General features: G+C 55.0%; 1 long non-coding RNA gene across 1 annotated transcript; it reads left to right on the top strand.

Moving 5' to 3' along the window:
* Nucleotides 1–1,271: 1,271 nt before the first annotated feature.
* On the top strand, nucleotides 1,272–9,312 carry LOC116969971. The gene is made up of 3 exons (XR_004410978.1): nucleotides 1,272–1,336; nucleotides 1,459–1,532; nucleotides 9,261–9,312. It is a non-coding gene; the product is annotated as an uncharacterized LOC116969971 (long non-coding RNA).
* Nucleotides 9,313–12,054: the final 2,742 nt, after the last annotated feature.

Raw genomic sequence — 12,054 nt, 5'->3', positions numbered from 1 at the left:
GCAGTGACGTTACGGTGCAGGGTGGGCGGGGTGCAGTGACGTACGGTGCAGGGTGGGCGGGGTGCAGTGACGTTCCGGTGCAGGGTGGGCGTGGTGCAGTGACGTGTGGCGCAGGGTGGGCGGGGTGCAGTGACGTGCGGCGCAGGGTGGGCGGGGTGCAGTGACGTGCGGTGCAGGGTGGGCGGGGTGCAGTGACGTCCGGTGCAGGGTGGGCGGGGTGCAGAACGTGCTGTGCAGGGTGGACGGGGTGCAGTGACGTGACGGTACAGGGTGGGAGGGGTGCAGTGATGTGACGGTGCATGGTGGGCGGGGTGCAGTGACGTGCGGTGCAGGGTGGGCGGGGTGCAGTGACGTGCGGTGCAGGGTGGGCGGGGTGCAGTAACGTGCGGTGCAGGATGGGCGGGAGGCATTAACGTGCGGTGCAGGGTGGGCGGGGTGCAGTAACGTGCGGTGCAGGGTGGGCGAGGTGCAGTAACGTGCGGTGCAGGGTGGGCGGGTGCAGTGACGTTACGGTGCAGGGTGGGCGGGGTGCAGTGACGTTACGGTGCAGGGTGGGCGGGGTGCAGTGACTTTACGGTGCAGGGTGGGCGGGTTGCAGTGACGTATCGGTGCAGGGTGGGCGGGGTGCAGTGACGTTACGGTGCAGGGTGGGCGGGGTGCAGTGACGTTACGGTGCAGGGTGGGCGGGGTGCAGTGACGTTACGGTGCAGGGTGGGCGGGTTGCAGGACGTGTCGGTGCAGGGTGGGCGGGGTGCAGGACGTTACGGTGCAGGGTGGGCGGGGTGCAGTGACGTTCCGGTGCAGGGTGGGCGGGGTGCAGTGACGTGCGGTGCAGGGCAAAGATCCTATAGCTCCGCTATAGGATCTTTGGTGCAGGGTGGGCGGGGTGCAGTGACGTGCGGTGCAGGGTGGGCGGGGTGCAGTGACGTGACGGTGCAGGGTGGGCGGGTTGCAGGGACGAGTCGGTGCAGGGTGGGCGGGGTGCAGTGACGTGTCGGTGCAGGGTGGGCGGGGTGCAGTGACGTGACGGTGCAGGGTGGGCGGGGTGCAGTGACTTGACGGTGCAGGGTGGGCGGGTTGCAGTGACGTGTCGGTGCAGGGTGCGCGGGTTACAGTGACGTGTCGGTGCAGGGTGGGCGGGGTGCAGTGACGTGACGGTGCAGGGTGGGCGGGGTGCAGTGACGTGAGGTGCAGGGTGGGCGGGGTGCATTGACGTGAGGTGCAGGGTGGGCGGGGTGCAGTGACGTGTCGGTGCAGGGTGGGCGGGGTGGGCGAGCGACAGTTGACGGACGGTTGATGAGACGCGGATACCCGATGGTGACGGTTCCAGCTCCAGGTCCGTGCGGCGGCTCCACGTCACCGTCACCTCCCCCTCCCCCCCTTCAGGCGCCAGTGACGTTGCCGTGTCAGTAATGTCCTGTTTACCAGCTTGTTGACCCTCTGTGTTCCCTCCTGCAGGGGTTAGGAGCCGTTGCTGTGGACGGAGAGATGGGGACGTGAAGGAGCGGACATTGAGGGCGGCCACGGTGACCGTGAGTCCCCCCCCCACACACACACGCACATCTGGTGGGGAGTAGAGTCGGGGATGAGGGGAGCGGGAGCTGCCCCGGACAGAGAGACAGAAACAGAGATGGATAGAGGGAGAGGGAGACAGAAAGAGAGAGACAGACAGACGGAGAGTGAGAAAGAGGGATGGGCTGAGAGCGAGAGGGAGACAGAGAGAGAGAGAGAGAGAGGCAGAGACAGGGAGAGAGAGAGACAGTGAGGTACAGACAGACGGAGAGATGGGCAGAGAGAGAGGGAGACAGAAAGAGAGATAAACAGAAATAGAGAGAGCCAGGGAGGGACAGAGAGAGAGAGAGACAGAGACAGACAGAGAGATAGAAAAATAGACAATAGGTGCAGGAGTAGGCTATTCGGCCCTTCGAGCCTGCACCGTCATTCAATATGATCATGGCTGATCATCCAACTCAGTATCCTGTACCTGCCTTCTCTCCATACCCCCTGATACCTTTAGCCACAAGGGCCACATCTAACTCCCTCTTAAATATAGCCAATGAACTGGCCTCAACTACCTTCTGTGGCAGAAAATTCCAGAGATTCACCACTCTCTGTGTGAAAAATGTTTTCCTCATCTCGGTCCTAAAAGATTTCCCCCTTATCCTTAAACTGTGACCCCTTGTTCTGGACTTCCCCAACATCGGGAACAATCTTCCTGCATCTAGCCTGTCCAACCCCTTAAGAATGTTGTAATTTTCAATAAGATCCCCCCTCAATCTTCTAAATTCTAGCGAGTACAAGCCGAGTCTATCCAGTCTTTTTTCATATGAAAGTCCTGACATCCCAGGAATCAGTCTGGTGAACCTTCTCTGTACTCCCTCTATGGCAAGAATGTCTTTCCACAGATTAGGAGACCAAAACTGTACACAATACTCCAGGTGTGGTCTCACCATGACCCTGTACAACTGCAGTAGAACCTCGCTGCTCCTATTCTCAAATCCTTTTGCTATGAATGCTAACATACCATTTGCTTTCTTCACTGCCTGCTGCACCTGCATGCCTACTTTTAATGACTGGTGTAACATGACACCCAGGTCACGTTGCATCTCCCCTTTTCCTAATCGGCCACCATTCAGATAATAGTCTACTTTCCTGTTTTTACCACCAAAGTGGATAACCTCACATTTATCCACATTATACTGCATCTGCCATGCATTTGCCCACTCACCCAGCCTATCCAAGCCACCTTGCAGCCTCCTAGCATCCTCCTCACAGCAAACACTGCCCCCCAGCTTCATGTCATCCGCAAACTTGGAGATGTTGCATTCAATTCCCTCGTCCAAATCATTAATATATATTATAAATAGCTGGGGTCCCAGTACTGAGCCTTGCGGTACCCCACTAGTCACTGCCTGCCATTCTGAAAAGGACCCGTTTACTTTGCTTCCTGTCTGCCAGCCAGTTCTCTATCCACATCAATACTGAACCCCCAATACCGTGTGCTTTAAGTTTGTATACTAATCTCTTATCCTTAAACTGTGACCCCTTATTTTGGATTTCCCCAACATCGGGTACAATCTTCCTGCATCTAGCCTGTCCAACCCCTTAAGAATTTTGTAAGTTTCTACAAGATCCCCCCTCAATCTTCTAAATTCTAGCGAGTACAAGCCGAGTCTATACAGTCTTTCTTCATAGAAAGTCCTGACATCCCAGGAATCAGTCTGGTGAACCTTCTCTGTACTCCCTCTATGGCAAGAATGTCTTTCCTCAGATTAGGAGACCAAAACTGTACGCAATACTCAAGGTGTGGTCTCACCAAGACCCGGTACAACTGCAGTAGAACCTCCATGCTCCTATACTCAAATCCTTTTGCTATGAATGCTAACATACCATTCGCTTTCTTCACTGCCTGCTGCACCTGCATGCCTACCTTCAATGACTGGTGTACCATGACACCCAGGTCTCGTTGCATCTCCCCCTTTCCTAATCGGCCACCATTCAGATAATAATCTACTTTCCTGTTTTTGCCACCAAAGTGGATAACCTCACATTTATCCACATTATACTGCATCTGCCATGCATTTTCCCACTCATCCAGCCTATCCAAGTCACCTTGCAGCCTCCTAGCATCCTCCTCACAGCTAACACTGCCCCCCAGCTTCGTGTCATCCGCAAACTTGGAGATGTTGCATTCAATTCCCTCGTCCAAATCATTAATATATATTGTAAATAGCTGGGGTCCCAGCACTGAGCCTTGCGGTACCCCACTAGTCACTGCCTGCCATTCTGAAAAGGACCTGTTTACTCCTACTCTTTGCTTCCTGTCTGCCAGCAGTTCTCTATCCACATCAATACTGAACCCCCAATACCGTGTGCTTTAAGTTTGTATACTAATCTCTTATGTGGGACCTTGTCGAAAGCCTTCTGAAAGTCCAGATATAACACATCCACTGGTTCTCCCTTATCCACTCTACTAGTTACATCCTCGAAAAATTCTATAGGATTCGTCAGACATGATTTGCCTTTCATAAATCCATGCTGACTTTGTCCAATGATTTCACCACTTTCCAAATGTGCTGCTATCCCATCTTTAATAACTGATTCTAGCAGTTTCCCCACTACCGACGTTAGATAGAGAGAGCCAGAGAGGGACAGAGAGAGAGAGAGTGACAGTCAGAGAGAGAGAGTGTCTGGGAGAGAGTGGAGGGAGCGAGGAGAGGGGTGAGAAGCTGGTAAGGGGGTGAAGTGAGTAGCGGGGGAAAGTAGGGAGCCAAGGGAGGGGGAGGATTCAAAGGGGAGTGGGTTTGGTGCCGAGGGGGGTGAATGGGGGGGTCAGGGAACTGGGGGGGGGGGGGAGAGAGGGGTCAAGTGAGCCCAGGAAGGGGGTATGGAACCAGGTGGGGTTCACATTGTTTGAGGTGGGGAGGAGGGGGGAGGGAGCAAAATGGTAGTGAGCAGGAGGCGGCGGCAAGGGTAAGGGGCAGGGAGCCACAGGGAGGAGGTCACATTGTTTGGGGGTGGGGAGGGTATTGCTGTTTAGGAAGTCAAACCAGGTCAGGATCTTCACTGAATGGCGGGCGCTGGGAGAATGTGTGGAGCCGAGGGATCTAGGGGTGCAGGTACGAGTTGGGCTGAAGGGCCTCTTTCCAATGCTGTGTCACTCTATGAATCTATGACAAAGTGCTGGAGTAACTCAGCGGGTCAGGCAGCATCTGTGGAGAAGATAGACACCAAATACTGTAGTAACTCAGCGGGTCAGGCAGCATCTGTGGAGAGAAGGAATGGGTGACATTTTGGGTCGAGACCCTTCTTTGGTTTAGTTTAGAGCTGCAGCGCGGAAACAGGTCTTTCGGCCCGCGGAATCCACGCCGACCAGCGATCACCCCGTACACTAGCACTATCCAGATTCAGATTCAGATTCAAACTTTATTGTCATTGTGCAGTGTACAGTACAGAGTCAACAAAATTCAGTTTGCATCTCCCTAGAAGAGCGACATAGAATATGAGCAATAAATTAAATATATTTACATGCATACAGTCGTAGTAGTGCAATTTTTGTCTGTTGGAAGGAGTGTCCGGGGGGGGGGATTGGCAATCACCGAGGTACAGTGTTGAGTAGTGTAACAGCCGCAGGGAAGATGCTGTTCCTGGACCTGCTGGTCCGGCAACGGAGAGACCTGTAGCGCCTCCCGGATGGTAGGAGGATAAACAGTCTGTGGTTGAGGTGAGAGCAGTCCTTGACGATGCTGAGCGCCCTTTGTAGACAACGCTTGCTTTGGACAGACTCAATGGAGGGGAGCGAGGAACCGGTGATGCGTTGGGCAATTTTCACCACCCTCTGCAGTGCTTTCCGGTCGGAGACAGAGCAGTTGCCTGTGATACAGTTGGAAAGGATGCTCTCGATGGTGCAGAAGTTCACCAGAATCTGAGGAGACAGATGGACCTTCTTCAGTCTCCTCAGGAGGAAGAGACGCTGGTGAGCCTTCTTGACCAGAGTTGAGGTATTGTGGGTCCAAGAGAGGTCATCGGAGATGTTGACCCCCAGAAACCTAAAGATGGAAACACGTTCCACCTCCGTCCCGTTAATATGGATGGGGGTGTGCGTGCCACCCCTAGACCTTCTGAAGTCTACAATGAGCTCCTTGGTCTTCTTGGAGTTAAGGGCCAGGTTGTTGTCAGCGCACCATGCTGCTAGGAGCTGGACCTCCTCCCTATAGGCCGACTCATTGTTGCTGATGAGGCCAATCACCGTTGTATCATCTGCATACTTGATGATGGTGTTAGTACCATGTACAGGTGTGCAGTCGTAGGTGAAGAGGGAGTAGAGGAGGGGGCTCAGCACAGCACTGTGGAACGCCGGTGTTCAGGGTGAGGGTTGAAGAGGTGTGCTTGTCTAACCTAACAGACTGGGGTCTGTTGGTTAGAAAGTCCAATATCCAATTGCAGAGGGAGGGGTCGATGCCCAGATCACCGAGTTTGGTGATCAGTTTTGTGAGATGCAAATGTGAGTGCTCACAATCACGATGCCAGAGACAAAGTCGTGGAAACAAGAAACTCCTTTATTTACGAGTCTGCAGCCCCCGGGTGTCTTTCCAACCGGGACACACTGAGACCAGGAAACCATCCTCTACTTATACAGCACTATTTGGCTGAATCAGCCTCCCCTTCTGGCTCCTTCCAATCAGAGCACTGAGGTTCACACTCTAACCGGAACGCCTCGGAACGTCATGCAATGCCTAGGGTACCTCCCAAATCATACATTGCATGTGTATTTAAATGAGACATCTTGTCATGCTGGGTGTTGTCGTAATATTCATGTATCTTATGCAGTACAGAGTAGTTCATGCCCTTTTTCCTAGTTCTCGTAATGTTCCTGCCGGACTGCTTAACTTCTAACTCTCAGCCTTGAAATGTCACTACCTGTTCTCTCGCTGTTACTAATCTAGCCAAGTCGGGTGTTTGTGCTGAAAGCTCACTATTATCCTACCTCAGCTATTTCTCAGGATCCTTTAGTCTAAATCAATTATCCCTATTAACCCTTTCCTCACAAGTTTAGAGGGTATAATGGTGTTGAATGCTGAGCTGTAATCGATGAACAGCGTTCTTACGTAAGTGTCTCTGTTGTCGAGGTGGGAGAGGGCGGAGTGAAGTGCCGTTGAGATGGCATCCTCCGTACTCCTGTTCTTGTGGTAGGCGAACTGATAGATACCCAGTATCGGAGGTAGGCAGCCTTTGAGGTGTGCCAGGACCAGCCTCTCGAAGCACTTGGTGATGATGGGAGTAAGTGCAACTGGGCGGAAGTCGTTGAGGCTTGCCGCAGTGGAGTGTTTTGGCACCGGCACGATGGAGGTGGTTTTAAGGCACGTGGGGACAACTGCTTGGGCAAGTGACAGGTTGAAGATGTCAGTCCAGACGTCTGTCAGCTGCGCAGCATAGGCCCTGAGGACGCGCCCGGGGATGCCGTCAGGGCCAGCAGCCTTACGTGAATTAGTCCTACTCAGTGCCACGTACACGTCGTAGGGGGTGAGTGTGAGGGGCTGGTGATCAGCAGAGAGCACAGCCTTGATGGCCATCTCTAGATTGTCCCTGTCAAAGCAGCCATCAAAGTGGTTAAGCTCATCCAGGAAGGAGGCGTCGCTGGATGTGGGGGTAGTGTTGGTGGGTCTATAGTCCTTGATGGCCTGGATGCCTTGCCGCATGCGTCGGGGGTCGGAGTTGTTATTGAAGTGCCCCTCAATCCTTAGCTTATGGCAGTGCTTGGCCTTCTTGATGCCCCTCTTCAGGTTAGCCCTAGATGAACTGTAGGCTCGGGCATCGCCTGACCTGAAACCTTAGGGACAATTTAACAATTTTCCGGAGGCCGATTAATGTACAACCCTGAACCCGGGGTAAAAACCCATGCAGGTCAAGGAGAGAACGTATAAACTCCACACAGACAGCACCCATAGTCAGGATCGAACACGCAACTCTGGCTCTGAGGCAGCAACTGTAGCGCTGCGCCACTGTGCCGCGCAGAATTATATAATGGTTTCCTTCGCCATAAACGGACCCAATATGTGCTAGTAATGCACAAGACACCTCAGACACTCTCCGCCGCCTCCGCGCATTCCATTCTCTAGGCCCTCACCCCCTCGTCTTCACCATGGACGTCCAGTCACTCTACACCTCCATCCCCCACCAGGATGGCCTCAAAGCCCTCCGGTTATTCCTCGACCAGAGAAGCAACCTATACCCAGCCACTGACACTCTCCACTGCCTAGCGGAGCTGGTCCTTACCCTCAATAACTTCACGTTTGACTCCTCCCATTTCCTCCAAACACAAGGCGTAGCTATGGGCACATGCATGGGCCCCAGCTATGCCTGCCTCTTTGTCGGGTACGTCGAACAATGCTTGTTCAATACGTACCAGGGCCCCATCCCTGACCTCTATCTCCGTTACATCGACGACTGCTTTGGGGCCACCTCCTGCACCCGCACACAACTGACTGACTTCATCCACTTCACCACCAACTTCCATCCGGCACTCAAATACACCTGGACTATTTCCGACACTTCCCTACCATTCCTTGACCTCACCATCTCCATCGCAGGTGATAGACTTCTGACCGACATCCACTACAAACCCACTGACTCCCATGGCTATCTGGACTACACTTCTTCCCACCCTGCCTCCTGTAAGGACTCCATCCCTCACTCCCAATTCCTCCGCCTACGCTGCATCTGCTCCCAGGATGAGGCGTTCCGCACCAGGGCATCTGAAATGTCCTCATTCTTCAGGGAACGGGGGTTCCCCTCTCCCACCATAGATGAGGCTCGCACCAGGGTCTCTTCCATACCCCGCAACACTGCTCTCTCTCCCCATCCCCGCACTCGCAACAAGGGCAGAATTCCCCTAGTCCTCACCTTTCACCCCACCAGCCGTCACATACAACAAATAATCCTACGTCATTTTCGCCACCTCCAACGTGACCCCACCACTCGCCACATCTTCCCATCTCCCCCAATGTCTGCCTTCCGCAAAGACCGCTCCCTCCGCAACTCTCTTGTCAATTCTTCCCTTCCCTCACGTACCACCCCCTCCCCGGGCACTTTCCGTTGCAACCGCAAGAAATGCAACACCTGTCCCTTTATCTCCCCCCTCGACTCCAATCAAGGACCCAAGCAGTCGTTCCAGGTGCGACAGAGGTTCACCTGTATCTCCTCCAACCTCATCTACTGCATTTGCTGCTCTAGATGTCAGCTGATCTACATCGTTGAGACTAAGCGGAGGTTGGACGATCGTTTCGCCGAACACTTCCGCTCGGTCCGCAAGAACCTACCTGACCTCCCGGTGGCTCAGCACTTCAACTCCCCCTCCCATTCCCAATCCGACCTCTCTGTCCTGGGTCTCCTCCATTGCCAGAGTGAGCAACACCGGAAATTGGAGGAACAGCACCTCATAATCCGCTTGGGGAGCCTGCATCCGGTGGGCATGAACATTGATTTTTCCCAATTTTGTCAGCCCTTGTTCTCTCCTCCCCTTCCTTAGCCCTCGAGCTGTCTCCTCCCATCCCCCCGCCCTCGGGCTCCTCCTCCTTTTTCCTTCCTTCTCCCCGCCCACCCTATCAGTCTGAAGAAGGGTTTCGGCTTGAAACGTTACCTATTTCCTTCGCTCCATAGATGCTGCTGCACCCGCTGAGTTTCTCCAGCATTTTTGTGTACCATGTGCTAGTAATGTCCTGTTTGCCAGCTTGTTGACCCTCTGTGTTCCCCTCCTGTAGGGTTTAGGAGCTGCTGGTGTGGACGGAGAGACGAGGACGTGAACGGACATTGAGGGCGGCCAGGGTGCCCCCCCATCTGCTCGGTGTGCGGACTGAGCTTCGAGGGGCTGAGCTTCGATGGAGGACCACATGACGGGGCGCAACAAGGAGAAGCGTTATGAGTGTGACGTGTGTGGCAAGGCCTGGCAGAATCCGAGCGAGCTGGAGATCCACCTGCGGGTGCACACGGGAGAACGCCCCTTCGACTGCTCGGTGTGCGGCAAGTGCTTTACCCGCTCCAGCAGCCTGCTGCGGCACAACCGCGTGCACTCCGGCGAGAGGCCCTTCATCTGCTCCGACTGCGGCAAGAGCTTCAAGACAGCGAATTACCTGAAGACCCACCGGCAGGTGCACACGGGCGAGAAGCCCTATTGCTGCTCCACGTGCGACAAGAGCTTTGCCCAGTTGTCAGGGCTGCGGGAGCACCGGCGGGTGCACAGCAGTGAGCGGCCCTTCACCTGCTCCGATTGCGGCAAAGGCTTCAAGTCGTCACCGGACCTGCAGGTGCACCGGCGCGTGCACACCGGGGAGCGGCCCTACATCTGCAGCGACTGCGGCAAGGACTTCACCCACTCCAGCAACCTGCTGAAGCACCAGCGCACCCACACCGGCGAGCGCCCCTACACCTGCACACAGTGCAGCAAGGGCTTCACCCAGTCCAGTCACCTGCTGGTGCACCAGCGCACCCACACTGGCGAGCGCCCCTTTATGTGCACCCAGTGCGGAAAGGGCTTCACCCGCTCCATCGGGCTGCTGTCCCACCAGCGCACCCACACCGGCGAGCGTCCCTTCACCTGCGTCCAGTGTGGCAAGGGCTTCATCCGCTCCGACAGCCTGCTGGAGCACCAGCGCACCCACACCGGCGAGCGCCCCTACACCTGTGCCCAGTGCGGCAAGGGCTTCACCCAGTCCGGCACCCTGCTGATACACCAGCGCACCCACACTGGCGAGCGTCCATACACCTGCGCCCAGTGCGGCAAGGGCTTCGCCCACTCCGGCAACCTGCTGAAGCACCAGCGCACCCACACTGGCGAGCGTCCCTACTCCTGCGCCCAGAGCGGCAAGGGCTTCACCCAGTCTAGTCACCTGCTGGTGCACCAGCGAACCCACACCAGCGAACGCCCCTATACCTGCGCCCAGTGCGGCAAGGGCTTCACCTGCTCCTCAAAGCTGGTGTCCCACCAGCGGGTGCACGCCGGCGACCGTCCCGTCCCCAGCCCCTTGTGTGGAGAGCGCTTTGCCAAGGCCTCCCACGCCCTGTCTCACCAGCATGTGCACATCAGTGGCCAGCCCTACGACTGCCCGTACTGCGGTGAGCAGTTTGACAGCTCGCGGGGGTTGCGGCAGCACCAGCGGACCCACGCCGGCGAGCAGCTGCTCCCACTGTGACGAGATCATTGGGGCTGCGGCAGCACCAGCGGATACACATCGGAGAGAGACCCTTTGTGTGCACTGAGTGTGGCAAGGGATTCACCCGCATGTCCAGCCTGTGGCAGCATCGGCGCACCCACACCGGCCAGCACCCCTTCACCTGCCCGCTCTGTGGCAAGGCCTTTGCCCGCTCCTCCAGCCTGCTGGCACACCGCCACATGGATAGATAGGCGCTGTTTATGCAGACACAAAATGGTGGAAGGAATGGGTAACGCTTCGGGTTGTTTCTTCAGTCACCCATTTCCATCTCTCCAGAGATGCTGCCTATCCCGCTGAGTTACTACAGCACTTTATGCCCTTTTTTGTAAACAAGCATCTGCAGTTCCTTGTTTTTAAACTATTCTGGTTAACCATCTCTGCACCTTCCCCAAAGCCTCCACATCAGTCCTGTAATGGAGTGACCAGAACTGTATGCAATCCTCCAAATGCTACCTGACCAACGTCCCTTAAAGCTGTACATATACATTCCTCTCTCCTTATCTCACACCCTATTAGATTCTTATTTTCTCTCGCCTCTGTCACTTACTTCACTCATCTACCAATCGCCCCCTCATCTGTTAACATCGTGTCAGTGTGAAGCAGTGTCCTGTCCCGGAATGTCATCTACCCTTGTTCTCCAGAGATGCTGCCTGACCCGCTGAGTTACACCAGCACTCTGTGAAACGTCACCTATCCTTGTTCTCCAGAGATGCTGCCTGTCTCACTGAGTTACTGCAGCACTTTGTGTTAGAGTCATAGAGTGATACAGTGTGGAAACCGGCCCTTTGGCCCAACTTGCCCACACCGACCAACATGTCCCAGCTACACTAGTCCCACCTGCCTGTGTTTGGTCCATATCCTTCCAATCTTGTCCTATCTTGTGTTCCATACAAGATTCCAGCATCTGCAGTATCTTGTGTCTCCCTCACCTATATCCACCTATCACTTCTGAAGAAGGGTCTCAAACTGAAACATCACCCATTCCTTTTCTCGAGAGATGCTGCCTGTCCAGCTGAGTTACTCCAGAATTTTGTGTCCACCTATCACTTGCCAGGCTTTGTCCAGCTCCCATCTCCCTTTTCCAGCTTCCTCCCCCCACCCTCTCCACTCAGTCTGAAGAAGGGTCCTGACTCAAAACGTCATCTGTCCATTCCCTGTGAAGCGGTGGAGGAACTCAGTGGGTCAGGCCGTGTCTGTAGAGGGAAGGGAATCTAAGGCGACCACTCCCACCTCTCCTTTCCAACTTTCTCCACTGCCCCACACCAAGCAGTCTGAAGAAGGGTCCTGACCTAGAATGTTGCCTGTCCATGCTCTCCAGACGTGCAAGTTACTCCAGGAGATTGTG

The sequence above is a fragment of the Amblyraja radiata genome, unplaced genomic scaffold (assembly GCF_010909765.2).
Source record: "Amblyraja radiata isolate CabotCenter1 unplaced genomic scaffold, sAmbRad1.1.pri scaffold_448_ctg1, whole genome shotgun sequence".
In the NCBI taxonomy this organism is placed as follows: Eukaryota; Metazoa; Chordata; class Chondrichthyes; order Rajiformes; family Rajidae; genus Amblyraja; species Amblyraja radiata.
Note: the sequence above shows the minus strand (reverse complement) of the source record. Positions and strands in the feature narration are given on the sequence as shown.